The sequence below is a fragment of the Sapajus apella genome, unplaced genomic scaffold, assembly GCF_009761245.1.
Source record: "Sapajus apella isolate SASKATOON/1434 unplaced genomic scaffold, GSC_monkey_1.0 scaffold26, whole genome shotgun sequence".
Classification (NCBI taxonomy): Eukaryota; Metazoa; Chordata; class Mammalia; order Primates; family Cebidae; genus Sapajus; species Sapajus apella.
Genome location: NW_022436966.1, coordinates 6,165,885 through 6,185,030, shown reverse-complemented (window position 1 = coordinate 6,185,030; position 19,146 = coordinate 6,165,885).

Sequence of the window (19,146 nt, the reverse complement as noted above, 5' to 3'; positions counted from 1 at the left end):
ACAAACTTCAGGTTGTTACTGTTTAGTTTTTGTTTCTGACACAGGGTCTTGCTCTATCACCTAAGCTGGAGTGCAGTGGCACAATCATAACTCATTGCAGTCTCAAATTCCTGGACTTAAGCAGTCCTCCTGAGAATCTGGGACTACAGGCTACAGGCATGTGCCACCACACCTGGCTAATTTGCTTTTGTTTTTGCTTGTAAAGATGGGTCTTTCTGTGTTGCCCATGCTGGTCTGGAACTCCTAGCTTCAAGTGATCTTCCCACCTCAGCCTTCTAAAATGCTGAGATTATAGGCATGAGCCACTGTGCCCATCCTACTGTTCTTTAATCATGGTTTAAAAGTTAATTTCTAGGTGACTTACCAAACTAGTAAAAGACATTAACAAAACAATATTTAGGTGAGGAAAATAATATCTTTTGAATAGTTAAATTCAAATTTTAGTAAATGTAAGAATCACTGTGGAACTTGTTTAAAATATAGCCTTCTAAACTCTTGACTGCAATACTGAGTTAGGGGGTCTAGGGTGATCTGAAGAATCTGAATTTTTAAACAAGGATCCTGGTAATTCTCATGTGACTGAGTTCAAATATAACTGCTTAGCCTGGTAGAAACAAAACCTTTGCATATTTCCAACATATTTTTTGTTGTTTTGTTGCTTTGTCCAAATATCTGTAGATACAAAGGAATACAGGCTGTTCATTGGTATTTGCTGCATTATAACTCCCAAATGTAATAGCCTAAAGCAACAAACAAATTCTGCATCACCTGGGTGATTCTGGGCTGGATTGGCTTATCTGGGTCTGGATAATCTAGAACAGTCTCATGCACATGCTTGTGGTTGGCTTGAATTCAAGTGGAACAACAGGGATAATCTGGCCATGTCTCATTATATAACAGGCAAGCCAAGGATTCTTTACATGGTAGATTGAGGGTTCCAAAGAGTATCAAGAAAGGACAAGCCCCAATGCACAAATACTTTTCACATCTCCAATTTAGTCATGTTTGCTATTGTCCCGCTTTAAGTTATATGGTTAAGTCCAGGGTCAGAAGGGAAGGGATACCCAAGTCTGTTGATTCAGGGAGGTAAATTATTGCAGTTGTTTTTACAACAATATAATTTTCATGCTCAACTGGAAGATTCAAATGGCTCTGAGCATCTGCATGATAGAAAAAAAAAATCAATGATCTTGTAGATCAAATACCTGAGTTAATCTAATCCCAGCATCCCACTTAGTAACTGGAAGATGATTGTCTTTTATTTTCTCTAATTTTCACTCTCTTCATCTACGAAGTATAAATAATAATAATGTTTACTTCACAGAGCCATTTAGAGAGTAAATGAAGTAGTGGATATAAGAATACTTTGTAAGCTAGAAATATGGCAAAATTCAAAATATTTTTAATGTATGTTTCATATGATTATTTCTCCTTCAAAAATTACTGCAGCATTTATTAAATCAATGAGCTTCCTAATATCTCTGACTTGATTGTTCTCAGTATAGCCCATTCTCAACCTGCTGTAAGAGCTATCTTCCTTAAAAACCAAACTTATCATGTCATCCAACACTTTAGTAAACCTCTGCTAGCTCTCCATTTACCTATACAATGTAAGGAAAATCAGCATATAAAAATGTTTCCAATCTGAGCACACCTCCCTCTTGACCCACCATTCCTAACTGTGTATTATATTTGGCATCATTCCTTTTATATATTCCTTTTATCCATTCTATTTCCCTGAAACTACAATTTTCTTATACTGCATCTTCCCTTTGGCAAACTTCTACTCATCCTTTAACACCCAGGTTAAATAGTCCTCCCTCATTGATAAACATTTAGTGAGCCAAGAATCTTTCCCAACTTGTCAAATATTAAGTGTTCTGTTCTCAAAAGACTCTGTTAATATCACACTTTGTTAGTAACACTTATCATAGCATATTATAATTTATGTGTGTATGTTTTCTGTCTCCCCAGCTAGACAATAAACTACTCCAGTACCAGAAATAGTGCAGGTTCTCAGTATTTACTTTTGAGTAAATGAATGAATGAGTATTTGACTCCTTTATTCCTTCCCTGGCTGGCTACATTATGCTCCGAGACTTAACCAACCATACTCAACCACCTAGATTTTTCTTTGCCAACCCTGACCACAGACACCAAACAGTATTCTTGCCCAGTGGTCCATTCGCACATCTAGAAGCCAGTTACAGTCATGCGCCACATAATGGTGTTTTGGTCAACAGTGAACCTCATATACAACAATGGTTTCATAAGGCTATACTGAAGCTGAAAAATTCCTATTGCCTAATGATGTCATAGCCATCATAGAGTTATGCAATGCATTAATTTTTATATTTTTAGATACACAAATACTTACCATTGTGCTACAGTTACCTACAGTATTCAGTATAGTAACATGCTGTATAGTTTTGTAGCCTATGACCAACAGGGTATATGCCTAGGTGTGTAGGAGGTCATACCATCTAGGTTTCTGTAAGTATACTCTATGATATTTATACAACATCAAAATTGACTAACAATGCGTCTCTCAGAACATAGCCTCATTGTTAAGCAATACAGATTGTACTATGTCCTAACTCTCAAGTTGTTGACCCACTGCCTTTCCTGATCTTTTAACTATCTCATAGAGTCATTGCATTTTCCTGCTCTCTTTGAAGTCATAGTGACACCACCCAAGTGTAATAACAATTTAAGGTATAGGAAAATAACTGATTTTTTAAATCAGTGCACCTACCATGAACCTTATCAGAAGAATGATTTCCTCACTGCTTTCGAGCTGAAAACCATGGCTCGTAGAGATTAAATAACTTACTCAGGGTCACATAGCTACATATATGGCATATGGGATTTTAACCCAGTTTTGCCTGACAAAAAGGAGGAAAAAGCCTCCTTTTCTCTCTTACCTCTACCACAGTAGTTTGGCACTTTATAGGCTCACATCCAGGAAAGCTTAAGCTGAAGCTGCGATTTGAGGACTAGGAAAGGTTTACACTTGCCTAGTTTAACCATTAATCTATGACCTTCATACCAAGAAAATATTTTAAGCAGTTGTAAATCAACTTAAAATAAAGCATCTAGGCACAAAATCATATGTTGATGGTATTAGATTAATAATTGTTTTGCCTTCCAAATTTCTAGTTTATTCAGTGTTTTAGAGTAAATATGATATAAGAATACAAGGGTCACTTCAAACAAAAATACCATAAAATTTGGTCCATCTGTTTCAACTTGTAAGTTTAAGATTTCATCTCCTTTCTGGGCAAGAAGAAAACTTCTGTTTTTATTTTTACTAAAAATAATAATTATGGATAAAATGATACCGTTTAAAAGGATTGGCTCTTATTTGATCTTTGGAATTTCTCACTCCAGACAATCCTTTCTCTCTTGGCAAAATATGACATAATGATTTGAAAGAAAGGAAAAAAAATACTTAAGTGCGAGGCCAGAAGTTAATTGAATAAGACCTTGGATTCTGATGAGTTTGTGTTTTATGGTTGATTAACTTGTTTTAATACCAAAAAATGCTTAGGAAACCCAATTATCATGCCACTTAATCTGAGTTATTGGCTGATTTCTGCTAGTTTCTGGATGTCTTATTGACCAAGTTACATTTCCCACTATGATAGACAAGAGGAACTGAGCTTCAGTTTGGAAAGAAAGATTTAGGTTCAACATATGAACAACTGCCCCAAAATAGGAAGATTAAATTCTTAGATTCATAAATCCAATAACTTGAGCTTGTAATTTCCAGTTACCAACATATTCCCAGCACGAAGAATAGCACGAATAGTGTGAGAAAATGAAGTCCTAATATTTTTCTCTACCTTGCCTTTGTTTTATTAGTGTGATTATTACCACCTCATTGTTGTCTTTTTACTTTATTTAAAATAAGTAGATCAAAGCCAGATGCCTGGTTATAAATAAAGAAGGTAGAAGAAGAAGTAACTGAAATCATTATACCTCACTCTGTGGCCAGTAGGCCACACTGTAAAGAACAACTCACCATTGACATGCACGTGCTACTGGTTCTGTCTCTACCAAAAATAAAAAAACAAACAAAAGAAAAACAAACCTACTCCTCTGTTAGCTGGTCATCTTTCTTCACATGCGGGAAGGAGGCAAGAAAGAAGGAGAGACATAGGCCTCCTAAAAGACTGTTGGAAATTCTTACATAATCCTTTAAAATAGGAGTTCTTAACTTAATCTGAGCTCCATAGATGAGCTTCAGAAAGGTTGTGAATTTTTTAACCCACAGTTGTTTGCAAAATCGTGCTACGCATTTTTCTGATGAAAGATTTCATGAAATTTATCAGATTTTCATGAAACTCTGTGACCCATAGCACGTAATTTAAGAACCAATGCCCCTGCCAGGAGCAGTGACTCACAACTGTAATCCTAGTACTTTAGGAAGCTGAGGTGGACAGACTGCCTGAGCTCAGGAGTTCAAGATCAGCCTGGACAACATAGTGAAACCCCGTCTCTACTAAATACAAAGAATTAGCCAGGCATAGTGGTGCGTACTTGTAGTCCCAGCTACTTGGGAAGCTGAGGCAGAAGAATTGCTCGAACTCAGGAGGTGGAGGTTGCAGTGAGCCAAGATCACACCACTGTACTCCAGCCTAGGCCAATTCAAAAAAAAAAGGACAAGAAAAAAAAAAAAGCCTAGGCCACAGAGCTCCAAAAAAGAAAAAAAAAAAGAACCAACGATTCTAAGCTCCTCAGACTTCCAGGCATGACTATTTTTCTGAGGTATCAGGGAATCAAGGGGACTAAGGGGATAACAGGTAGAAAAGGGAGAGAATGAGGCATGGTTTCTTGCCTCACGCGAATGGAGGCAACATGAGACCATGGCTTTCAAATACAGAATTGTACAAAACTGAATTCACAGATGAGCTGAAATGAAAGCAGCTCTCATAAACCCTCAGGTTTACCACTTTGCAGATAAGTAATGCAGAATCATATGTAGGGTTGCTCCTCCCTTTGTAGTACCAAATATTTGACATAAGGCACTGAAACCTGTGTATTATTGAGATCTGTAGATTTAATCTGATTGACATTTTCTATGTATATTTAATTGAACAACTTCTATATGCCAAGTATAATATCAGACACTAAAGATATGCTGGTGAGCTGAACAAGAATTAGAAGGAAAGAATAGCAGGGCTTGATTAAGCCAAACTTGTAAGGGAATTGGAAAACAATAAAATCTCTTTGCACTGTTATGTTAATCACAAATTACTGCAAAGCCAAAGAATTTTGGAACTAGAAGAAAATTTGATGATTACCTAGTTCAGTCCTTCTATTTTCTAAGGACGTTGTTCAGGGTCATTCAGTTCAAGCAGCAATACTGGGTTTGAACCCTAGGTTTTCTTTCATGTAGCCCATTCACCACGTATTTTAAATTGTGTCTCCACAACCTACCCTTTTATTTCTCAAGTCAACCAATTTCAAAAATCTCTTCAGCTTCCCAAATACCTAGATGCCAATAGAGAATCCCTCAAAATCCTCCTGAACATCAAGAAACCCATTCCACATACCAAAAAGAAAGAAACTTTAGAATTTATTCTAAAGTATACAATTGATTGATATCAGTATACCGACCAATACAATTGGTCTTGATCATGAGGGTAAAGAAGTGATTGATGATGATGATGACATTATTATTACTAATGATAATGGCATCTAACATTTTCACCTTGCTCAAGATGAGAAACTCATACCTGTCCTCTTAGAGGTCATGATGTTCACTATATAACATGGACATTCTAATTCAGGTATACTGATACCATCCAATTACAAACTTAGGATATTTTCAGTATTGAAGTCCAGGTTTTGCTCAGAAAAAGAAGCATCTCTGGCTCTTTAAAATTACAGTCTCAACTGTTCCACTCACTCATGATGTCATATACAGTTTGACGTTTTCTGGGCAACTTGGTAAACATACTGCTTCCTCCATTGTTTAATTCCCTTCCCTGAGTGACATCCTTAGGCAACCAGGCTCCATTAGTTCAGGTGCTAGCCTCAGGGAACTACTTGTTTTAATTAGAAGGATGAAATGGCATTTTAATTGTGCACAATGATTAATAAACATGCTGAGCTGCTGCATAATGATCTGCTGCTTGAAGAGCTTTCTCCCTTATTACTGATAACTACATGCATTAACTGATTGTTATCCAGGTGGAGATCTATCGCTCTCTTCCTCTAACCAAATTGTATATTGTCTGTCCTCCAATTTTTCTGCTAATAACAATTATTATAACTAAGTCCCATTAATTTTTGTGATAACACAGAAACAGTCCTAGAATGGAGAGGGCTTACAACGTGGTATACTGTCTATGTAATTTATTTCACTGAACTTTCCTGTAAAAGGGAGACAGTGATATGACCAACCAGACAGAGCTTTGCAAAGGTTAAATGAGATAATGTATACAAAGCTGGCCCTGAGTAAGAACCCTGAAAATATTAGGTGCCACAATCATTAGTAGCAGTATTGTCATTGTCATCATCACCAATAACTTCTTCACCCTCATCATCAGTTTCAACACCAAGACCATAATCGTGCTCAAGATTAGATACTCATATATGTCCTCTTAGAGGTCATGATGTTCAGTATATAACATGGACATTTTAATTCAGGAATCATTTTCTAAGGGGTGGTGGTTGACTGAAGACTTTCCCAATTTCTCCTTTATGTTGTATGAAAGTAGTTTGGAATGACTTATGGGAAATGTGTACAAAGAAAGTCATGTGTTATAGAGACAATACCACCTACTCTTTAGTTAAAGAAAATACTGGATGCATGTCTGAACTTCAATGAAAACAGAAACTAAAGAACTAAATGATAAAATGACTTCCTCTCTAAAGCTTCAACTGCTTTTGTAATACTTTTCTTGGCCACCATTATAGTTTGGTGAGTCCTTACAACATTACAGCTTTTTTCTTTAGTTGCAGACGCTAGTATATTGTTAATTTTGTGTTTCCTGGAAATTGTTCCTCAAGGTCATATATTTATCTCCGAATCTTTGACTTTACTTGATTTGAGGGGAATAATTCTGGAGGAAACCGAGGGCAGCTGCCACAATTCACTATTTGTAAATGGTTATTGTGATGTTGGATATTATACAATTGATCCTATTTCTTAGCTTGAATTATTAAAGACACTATTTTTAAAATAGGCCAGCTGTTCTACTGAGGTACTTATCTTTATTTTTTGACATATTACCATAACTGCACACCAATGCAACTCACTTATGTCCAAGAAAAGTAGTTGTGACTGAGCATGTTAAAAGCTAAATATAAAACTGCTTTCTCTCCCGTAAAATGTTAAGGATTTCATAGAAACAAGTCTGCCCCACTGAAGATGTTTTCCTGTACACAGGGTCATTATGGTTCACTGAAGCAGATATGATTGATTACATGGGCCAAATTTTACCTTGCCTCCAGGGTGCTCCTAATTCTTGTTGTTTTTTCCTTTAGAGGCACACAATTGTCTGCAAGAGTCAAAGGGGAAAGGTGAATGAACTCTTTTGGCCATGGCAGAGCAGACAGAAATTTTTTGGAATAGATACTGAACCTGAAATATCTAGGATAGTGCAGAAAGAAAAGGAGGACTGAATGCATTTTCTTATTTTCCTATTTCCTAGCAAGGAAGTCTTTAAAATCACTCACCTGAAATTCCAATAAAATGTAAATATACACTTATTATAATGGCTAACATTAAAAATACTGACCACATGAAGTGTTGTTGAGGATGTGGAGAAACAAACTCTCAAACAAGGGCAAGTGGTGCACTACATTTTACCAATGTAAAATGCTACAACCCTTTTTGGAAAACAGTTCTGCACTTTCTTAAAAAGTTAAACATGCAACTACTATGCAATCCAGCATTTTACTCCTCTGCATTAACCCAAGAAAGGAAAGCAAGCGTCCATACAAAGACTTTGACACAAACATTCATAGAAGCTTTATTTGCAATAGCCAATAATAAAAAGCCAAAATGTTACTTCTTAGCAAGGGAACAGATAAACAAATTGTTGTGCATCCAATGAATTACTGCTCAGAATGAAAAAAAAAAAGGAACAACTGATCCATGCAATAGCAAAGATGTATCTCAAAATAATTATTCTCATTGAGAGAAGTTAGGCAAAACTGATATCTATGGTGGCAGAAAACAGTGCAGACATTTCTGCAGGGGAGTGGAGTACAAGGTGGTTATAAAGGAGCATGACGAAACTGTTGGGAATGATGAATATGTTTGTTACCTTGATTGCAGTTATTTTCATGGGTGTATAACATGTCAAAAACCAAATTGCACACTTTAAATTCATACAGTTTACTGAGTGTCAATTATACTTTAATGAAGCTGTTAAAATAAATAAATAACTCTCCTCTTGAAATTTTTTGAGCATAGTTATCTGTTCTAATGGGACTGGTTACAACATAGTGTATTCATCTTTGGTGAGTATATATAGATATATGCTTTTCTATGAAAGGCTACCAATGTAAAGAGATAGGTACAATAAACCAATGCCATTATGTCAATATAGACACAATTAAATATATTAGGAAGACTTCTCTAGTAAACAGCCATAGCACCAAAAACATAGCTGTGTAAATACAGTTGTGGTAAACTCTTTGACTATTTGGGATGCTTCAAATAACCAGCCAGTAATAGCGTACTAAATTAAGAGCTTAGATTATTTTTCTAATTTTCTCTCCAATGCTAGAAGAGCTCTGAGGAGAGATTTTTCTGGAGTATCCAACTTAATAACCCATGTATTACTTTCATCCCAACCCCTTGGCGTAGCAGTCAGTCAATCCTAGCTGCAGATTTGCTGCTGACTCAGTGCTGATCTCCTTGAGTCTGTCTATTAATGAATTCTTTATTACCAATGAATTTTTTCTTTATACAGCTTACCTTTGGTCTTCTCAACCTCATCTGAACTTCTTTCCCATTTCTCTGTAGCCTTTACAATGTTGAGTTATTACAGAGCAGTTTAAGAATACTCATTAAATGCATGTCTACATTTTAAATGTACTATTTCTTTCAAAATAACCCAAGCCTTCAACACCTAGACTAAAATAAAATGGCCCTTTAAAAACAATGGTTTCTGAGAAATTTGCTAACCTGGTGAAGAAAGGCCATTTGAAAGTAATGTAAATGGATATATATTCACATAACTGTAAAGCCAGATGTGCACATATTTATATTACTATAAATAATATAAATTACTGAAAATTTATATTATTTATGAACATTTTATAATCAAGAAGCCATAGTTTATAATATTTTAGATAAATCTATGCTAATTGATTAGGTTTGTGTTATTTTTCTCTCTTTGTTAGTAATGTAACACAATTATTGAGTGTTTATTAATAAAAATTATCAGAAAAATAGTTTAAAAATCATTTGTACACTTGATCTTAGCCAAAAGTCCAAGAAGCAGGATAAGTTCATGTCCTTTTCAGGGACGTGGATGAAACTGGAAACCATCATTCTCAGCAAACTGACACAAGAACAGAAAACCAAACACCGCATGTTCTCACTCATAAGTGGGTGTTGAACAATGAGAACATGTGGACACAGGGAGGGGAACATCACACACTGGGGCCTGTCAGGGGGTGGGGGTCTAGGGGAGAAATAGTAGGGAGTAGGGGGATAGGGGAGGGATAGCATTAGGAGAAATACCTAATGCAGATGATGGGTTGATGGATGCAGCAAACCACCATGGCACGTGTATACCTATGTAACAAACCTGCATATTCTGCACATGTATACCCCAGAACTTAAAGTATATTTTAAAAAATCATTTATGTGATGAAAGAAAGAAAGAGACAAAAAAGAGAAAGGAATTATATCTGTATGTACTTTTCTACTTTACCTGTTGTAACATGCATTGTTTGGATTATTTTAGATTCACCACTTTAGCTCTCAATCTTGGCTGTACCTTTCAGATTCATCTGAGATCTTGAAAAAATGTTGAATGTCTAGGTCTCACTCCAGACCAGTTGAATAAGAAGATATGGCAGTAGACCCAAGGACTGATGATGATTTTGATGCAAAGAGGGATTTGTAAACTCTGCCCTAAAATGTGCAAATTAATAATACATTATTAGGGTAGCCCTAATCTCGTCAGATATTGATGTTACTTCAATGTCAGCTTTCCTCTTATTCTCCAGCTGGTTTGTCTACCATATCTACCATGACTTACATTTTGGCAGCCTTCTGGTTCTTCCCTCACTCTGCTCCCTAATTCCAGAAAAATCCAGTAAGAAAATAGAATCATAATAAGCAGTGGAGACTTTGGTGAAGATGCTGCAGAAGAATCAGAGAGGATAATTTGTATCACATATCTCACAAACAAATGACGCTTGCCTTGCTCCAAAATCCTGTATCCCTTAATACAATTGAGATTTTCTTTTTCCACTGAGCCAGCAAAGTATAGAAGAAAAAGCAGAACAAAGTATACAAGTTTCTGGAGCAATTCACCTCCACCCCAAACCTGTATACTCCCAGGCAAAAACAGAAGGTCATGCAGTTAATAGGTTTTTCCATTTTTAGAAAACATTTTAATCACCATGTTATTATTTGAGCATGTCTTTGCACTTCTATACTCCAAGTGGCTTATCAAAAGCTTCTCCCAAACTCACTTAATCATCTCCATCTTGGTAACAAGAGGAATCTTGTTACCATCTGGTAAGATAATAAAATAGTTTTCATATCATTTTATTGACATACATTCACGCTGACCAAAACTTAAGAAAAAGTAAAGATTACTCTTAGGTTAAGCAAAGCTAACAACTCAGAGCTGGAAAAGGAAACAATGACAGCAGAGTGCAGTCACTATAGTTAACAACAGTGTATTGTATATTTTAAAATAGCTAACAGAGAGGTCTTGAAATATTCCTAACACATAGAAATGAATATTTAAGGTGATAGATACCCCGGCTACCATAATTTATCATTATACATTCTACGCTTGTAACAAAATATCACATGTACCTTATATATATGTATAAATATTCTGTATCAGTTAAAAAAATTTAAAAAATAAAAAGGAGAATAGGAAAGAGATTAACAATAAAACAAGTAAAGCTGCTAAAAAATGAAGCCAGAAAGGATGGAATGGAAACAACTAGTAGCAATCTTGTAGTTCACAATTAAGAGTTTTAGAGTTCCAACGTGGATCTTTATTTCTAAAACTTGGGATATCATCCCCAATGACACTGATTAAATAGATCTGGGATTGGACCAAAATTGATATTTGTCCCAGCTCCCATAGGATTCTGATGCAGATCACTGACATACCTCATTTTGGGATCTCAAACTATAAAGTACATAAGAATCATCCGAGGATCTTGGTGAAATGCAGATTGCACTAATGGAAATACGTGAGGATGAGGCCTGAGATTCTGCATTTCTAACAGGGTGCTGCCAATTACATGACCCATGTGTCACACCTTTATATCAAAGTAGTAGGATTTGAAATTGGGTTTGGATATGTTATATATATGATTTGGATTGGTCTCCATAAAAGGTTATTGCATTGAAAAATCTCTTGGATTTCTTGTGTTGCCCAATGCATCTGTTCTCTGCCCCGGCCTGGCCCAATTCCTAAGATTTGCTTCCCATTATGGAGTTAGTTAAGCTATAAATCACAACTGTGGATTCAATAAGTCCTTCTCTTTCCTTATTTAATATATATTTGGTTATCATCTATGATAGTGATTGGTAAACTACTACAGGCAGGCCAAATCTGGCTGCTGCCTCTCTTTGTAAATAAAGTATTATTGAACCCTGCCACATCCATTTGTTTACATATTGCCAATGGCTGCTTTCCTACCATAATGGCAGAGTTGAGTAATTACCATAGAAACCATGCAGTTGACAGATCATATACTGTCTGGTTCTTTTAAAAAAATTTTTGGTGATCCTTGACCTGTGACAATTCACAGTCTTCTAAGCTTAATATTCTGCAATTAACCCAGAAGTATTTGTAGCACAAGATGTAGTAAATGAAAAGGAGGAAAACGTTTTTATTAATTCTGAGGTTTTCCACAGAGCTCAGGAATTTCGGCTTTTCTTCCCTTCTACAACTTAATGCATTTCATTTACTGCTGCTATTTTATTCACTTATACATGTGTTGTGTTCTTTAATTCGATAAATAGCTATTGACTTATTAAGCTTTTAAGGAGTGATGGAAATAATCAGAAGACACAAAGATCATTTTATGTTTGCTCATGAGAAAGTCTTTATGGAGAAGATGGGAAATAACTTTGCTATTAAAAGAAAGTATAGATATGCAATTGCAAAGAAGCAGAGAGAGGTGAGAGGATGAATAAATAAAGAAGTCAAAGTCGGCCGGGCACAGTGGTTCATGCCTGTAATCCCAGCACTTTGGAAGGCCAAGAATGGCGGATCACCTGAGGTTGAGAGTTCAAGACCAGCCTGACCAACATGAAGAAACCCCATATCTACTAAAAATACAAAATTAGCCGGACATGGTGGCACATGCCTGTAATCCCAGCTACTCGGGAGGCTGAGGCAGGAGAATCGCTTAAATCCGGGAGGTGGAGGTTGCAGTGAGCCAAGATTGTGCCATTGCACTCCAGCCTAGGCAACAAGAGTATAACTCTGTGAAGAAGAAAAGAAAGAAAGAAAGAAAAGAAAGAAAGAAAGAAAGAAAGAAAGAAAGAAAGAAAGAAAGAAAGAAAGAAAGAAAGAAAGAAAGAAAGAAAGAAGGGAGGAAAGAAAGAAGTTGTTGAAGAAGAGGAGGAGGAAGAAGAGGAGGAGGAGGAAGAGGAAGAAGAAGGGGAGGAGGAGGAAGAAAAGAAAGAGAAGATGTCAAAGTCAATACTCAAAGAGTATTCGGTAAGCGAGCAAGTACTCTGCATAACTATATTGGAATGTTCATACAGGACAGTGGGACACAGGAATACTCTTCACAGCACCTTGAAAACCAGTATAAGAATTTGAAAGACTTCTTAGGTCTTTGCAACTCAAGTGTGGTCTCTAAACCATCATTAGCATGCCCTATGACCTTTTTGAAATGCGGATTTTCTGCCCAATCCCAGACAGACTGAATCAGATTGTAGATTTTCACAAGATCCTCAGGTCATCTGTATGCAAGTTAAAGTTTGAGAAGCACTACTCTAGGAGAGAACCACTCGTATAGAGGAGAATGTACTGTGCTAGGGCTCCTGAAGATTCCACAGCTATCATTCTCAAACCAAGGATCATCAGACAAATCCCTTAAAATCCCTAAGCTGTTTGCTCATATGTAAAATAATGACATTTGAGCCTTCCAACTCTGAAATTCTATTCTCTCATTCAGTGGGCATCAACTAAAGGGAGACTGTGTTATAAGAGGGGATATAAATACAGTTATGCTTTAGAAAGACCAATATAAAGACTGTTTCAACATAGATTTGAGATGGGAAAGAAAAGAAGAAAGAAACTTGAATACTAGTTTAAAATGCAGTATGGAATCCTAAACCTGTGGTTATAAAAATATAAAAATATACTTTTGTGTAAAATTATTTACTAGTATAGATACCTTCTTAGTATTAGCATTACATTCCATTGTCTGTGTTTTTTATTACATTCATTAAACTGCAAGACGAAGATCATGCCAAAAGAGGGTGAGAATAAGCGATGGGAGGCAGGGGACAGAAAATGAGAGAGAAAGAGACGGAGACAGAGATTGAAAACAATTTCCCAGAACCAGGCAGTAGCAAAGAAGTCCAAGCAACTCCGACAGATGTGTTTAAAGTCATAAAATGGATTGTTTTTTAATTGGCACTCCTTTGAGATGGCTGCTATCTCTCTGATTAGAATATTGTTACAAAAGTTGTAGGTCCCTAGAAAGTCCACATGCCTCATTCAAAACTAGCTACAACATCAGCATTGCAAAAGGCATGAAATTATTTTTAAAGGAATGAACAAGTTGACAAAATACTGATTTTTTTACTTCCAAAGAAAATTTTACTTCAATATATTATGTTGCCTAGTGGCCCACTGGGGGGATTTATAATCTATTTTTCTTTACTTTTTAAAACACATTTTTATTATTAAAATTTCTTCCAGTCCACAGTGTCTTTAGCCATCTCTTTCAGATAAATAGTGTCTATTTGAATTGACTGAATTCAACAGATTCATTTCACGATTTTTTATTTATGTCCTCCCACATTTAAAATAAATAAGGTTAATACTGATAGAACAAGGTTGTATGGGTCTTAGAAGGATCTATTTTTTTCATCACACCTCTTTTGTTCCATCTTGCTTGGCAAATCAGATGCTAGATATATTTTGATTAGTCTGTACTTTAATGGATCATGTATGGAGGGTCCACCTTTCACATTGGGGCCATTAATTTTTCTTGAGTCTGATGGAAAAAACAGGTAGAGCTTTTTTTGTGTGCTGATTGAAAAGTGATGGATTATTTTCATGTGGTAAGAAACACAATGTTTTCTTTAGCACAGCAGGATATAATGTTTGCAAGGTCTAACAGTGAAATATTATGCATATCTGCCACTGGCCGGCTGCCAGAAATGGAACAGCAAAATCAGAGGAGATTTTGAATTTTAATCTCAAAACCAGTACAGCCTACAAAAAAGCTAATGAGCCATTCTAAGCAGAAAAAGGATTTATACTAATAGATGGTGCCCGCCATACACCCCTGCATTTAACAAGATGGTAAATAATTATTCATTTAAATGTTACCTTGAACTTTATTTCAAGAAAAAAAAAAAAAAAGACATTTATCCCTGGTAATTTCCAATAGGCGCTGCTGCAAGAATATTTTTTTCACCCCAATTCGGAGGCCCATGACATTTCCTTCCTGGTGAAAGTAAAGTCATTTTCCATACAGCGTTTTATCCTCTTGTGGCTGAAAAACTGATTCACAGAAAAATTTATTGCACCATGATTTAGTATTAAAAACTGGTATTTTCAAATCGATACCTAGAATTATGAAAAAGCTTTGAAATGTCATAAGAAATAATACACAAATGTAATCTTAAAAGGTGGGTAAGGGGATATGTTGAGTTTGGTGAATGTCTTGAGATCCTTTGTTTTCAAAGCCAAGGATATAGCACTGGGGATATTCTCTGCACTTAGTATTTATTTCTGCCATGTTTCTAGAAATAATTGATATCTTAAAAAGTTGAAAACTTGTTTTCTAGGCTTTATAATTTTATTTATTTTATCCGTTGTTTTTTTTTTTTTTTTTTTTTGGGCCAGAACATTTTATTTAGTAGGCATTGAAAGGAAATTGGGTCTAACAGGGCACCAGCTCCACTTTAAATAAAAAAGCTACACAATCAATATGGAAAATATACTATATATTTCAAGAAAATATACTTGGTATTACTACCCTCTTGTAAATGGAGAAATCCAATGAGAAGAGACATTTGCTACATCTTGATGCCTTATGTATTTTATATTACTGTATTTCAATCTCCATTTTAAAGATCGTGTTATGACCTTAAATTATAGGCTTTCACGTTTAAGGCCATAATAATCTCTCAGTGCTGCAACTCTGCAGGGAGGGGCACTGATGCTAAGTCCTCTAGAAACATAGGGGGTGGAAGAGACGAGAGGAGAAGCCCTGATGCGCTGTCACATCTCGCGCTCTAAAGTCAAAATTGAGACATGCTTATGATAAATCCAATCCGGCCAGCCTCCCACCTGAGTTACATTGCCAGGTGTTCTGTTTTTCTGAAAGCTGCGTTGACTCTTCTGGTCCTCTAGGGTACTGAAAAGTAATTTACTGATACATCACCGCAAACGGTGCTCTTGTGGTCCAAGACCTGGTGTGTCTCCAAATTGGCATAAAGCCTCAAAGACCTGCTAGGAGTAGCTTATAAATTAGGGCACTATGGTTTATCTTCCAGAAACTATTTTCTAAATATCATGTATTACATGATCATTTTTTATTTGCTAAATAGATTATTTTAAAGAGCTTACAGATCACATAGTCCATACATTAACCTGTCAGCAAGTCCCCAAAAATCTTAATTTAAATTAAAAAAAAAAATGAAGCCCCATAGAGTATGAAAAAGAATAAGATGTAAATTTAAATGCTGTTTTTAAGTTTGCTATGCAACACTCACACATGACAGGAGATGCACTCTTGGTTTAAAAAAGGAAATCAATTCTACAAGGGCTGCCCATATATTGGAATTATGTTAACTCAATCTGTTGAGTTCAAATGGTAAAAGTTTAGCTTAATAACTATAAATTTATTAAAAATTAGAAATAAAAGATTGAAGAGCCTCAAAGAATATATTAGTAGAACGTTTGAGTATGTAAACAAAGTAGATAATGTCAATCCTGAAAACATCTAAATTTTAAACTAACATGTGAATTATGCTAGATTCAATCCAATAGTGATGTTTAGCCTTCACTGAAACAAAAAGTTAATATTTAAAAGTTATAGGTATGGCCAGGAACTGTGGCTCACATCAGTAATCCCAGCACTTTGGGAGGCTGAGTGTGGGGAATCGCTTGAGGCCAGGAGTCCAAGACCAGACTGGACAACATGGCAAAACCCTGTCTCTACTAAAAATTAGCAAGGCGTGGGGACGCATGACTATAATCCCAGCTACTTGGGAAACTGAGGGACGAGAATGGGTTGAACCCCAGAGGTAGAGGCTGCAATGAGCCAAGATCTTGCCACTACACTCCAGCCTGGGTGACAAAGGGAGACTCTGTCTCAAAACAACAACAACAAATTAATTATTTTTAAAATTTAGAAGTGCAAGGGAAAATAACTTTACGTTTTCTTGTTTTCTTATTTTCACAGAAATTTTTTATAAAAGGAAGGAAGGAAGAGAGTTAAGGAGGGAGGGAGATGAAGCTATGCTGGGATGCATACTTGAAATGTTAAATGATAATATGGATGCATCCACTATGATTAAATTAAGATTATAGAGTCTAGTTGTACAAAACAACTCAAAAGAACATACAATATATAGTATGTATTTGCATATGTTTTGATACTGTATATGTAATATATATTGTAGGAATGAAAAAATACAATTTTTGTTTTTTATATATCATTTATGATTTTCTTTTTTCTGATGTTCATTTTTCTGAGTTGTTGCTCATAACAATCATGTTCCCATATTTTTATTTGGTGACGTTATTTGGTGATGAGCATATCCTTCTGGTTCATCTCATTTAGCCTATATATTCCTAGTGGTGCTGCTTCAGTTGCACAGTCTTCTCCCTTGGCCTTCACTTTGGCCTCTGAAAACTCTTAAATAGAACTAACTTATTAAAGAAACAGCTGGCCTCTCCTGTATTTAATATTTAAGGGGGTAAAGATTTAACTTCAGGACACAATAATACAGAAAATGCTTATCTAGGTTGTTATTTAAACGTCTGAATGAAATTTAATTTATACTTTCGGACTTTTCCAATCTTTCCTACATTTTATAATGTATTTATCTTAAGCAGCTGATGTCTAAGCATGAAAAAGAATCATTCACAAATACAGACTATACAGTGAAGGGCTCCACTGAACATTGCCCAAGCTCATGAAGTTGAAAGCAGAGTGGCTGATTAGCTATACACACAGTTTTAATAATTGCACAGCAAGCATATTTTGTTAGTGCAAAATCAGATGCCTTAGGTATGCCAAATATACTTTTTCCACATAACCAAAGTAAGAATTTGCAAGTAAGAAAAGCAATCACAGTTCAATTACATGCCTTTGATTATAAAACACTAAAACAAGTCAAGTTTCTTTTTCTAATATCAAATTTGAACTTAACCATATTTTCCTAAGAGCGATTTTCTAGTACTGAAAACCACAACTACTCTTTTGTCAGAAAAAACGTTTGAAGACATTCATGATACTGTTAAAGATTTTTCTTATATGTTCTGGGCACATTCTCTCTTCTTGAAATATTTTGATAACTTACGGAAGTTAAATCTATGTTTAAGAATAGTCACTGCCTTCCTGCAGATTCAAGAAACTCACCAGGGGACCTGGATTTTAAAAATCGCTTGGGCTTTTGAAATCTTAGGGAAACTAAGAATTTTCAATCCATAAAAACTTTTACTAACAAATAAAATTCATTTGAATATCTTAAAACCTTAAAAGTGATGGACATCTATTTCACTCACAGACGTCACAAAAAAGAAATCATTTTAATATTTATGAGTTAAAATGTCATCACTTTCTTTTCATCACAAAAGAATGATGAAATTTTAACTGATAAACATTAAAATGATTTCTTCTTTAAGGATTGTAGTTTCAAATGTTTTGATACTAAAAACCAACTGACAGATCTTTTATGAATATTCAGAAAATCATCCTTAACTTTGTTGCAGCCCAGCAAAGAAGCAAAAAGAATTTTAATATGCATTTTGGAAAGCTGTGTAGTGATATAAAGGAGTCCCATGGTAAGAGCAGACGGAAAATGGTAGTTATTATTAATTTAGAAAAACAAAAGAGCAGCCCAGCGTTTAAGTAATGTGGCAAGTTGGGTGCTCTTGAAGGAGAGAGGGTTTTATAATTGGATTTTAGAGTAATTTAGAAGACGAGATAAGATGTAATGGTTGTGTATTAGAGGTTAGAACTACACCAGAAACCCATAATGTAAAGGTTCACTGCACTGGGGGACAACAGAACAGAAAGAAGCAGCGCCAACAGAAAAGGGCCCTGTGAGATGCAACAAGGTGAGGCTGGGGGGACCCAGCGCAGGGGGTTCCCAGCGGGCGCCAGCAGGGACACAGGCTCAGCCCCTGTAGCATGCAGTAAGGAGCACAGGCTTTTCTCAGCATGTTTTTTCTTTAGTGACCTGTCACGGTCCCACCTCTCCTCCTTCCTATCTGCGAGTTCAGCTTGGCATTTCTTTCTTCCCTGCAGCCCAGCAGTCAGCCCTGAGTTCCACCCTTAGCAGGCGGTCCTGAGGGATCCATCCAGGCTCCCCCGACACCACCCACACACCCACACTCCCCCCTACACCCCACACACATACACACCCACACACATACACACCCACAGACACACATACCCCGAACACATCCACACCACACACACATACATACCCACATAATCACACCCACACTCCCCCCACATCACACCACACACACATGCCCTATGTACACACAC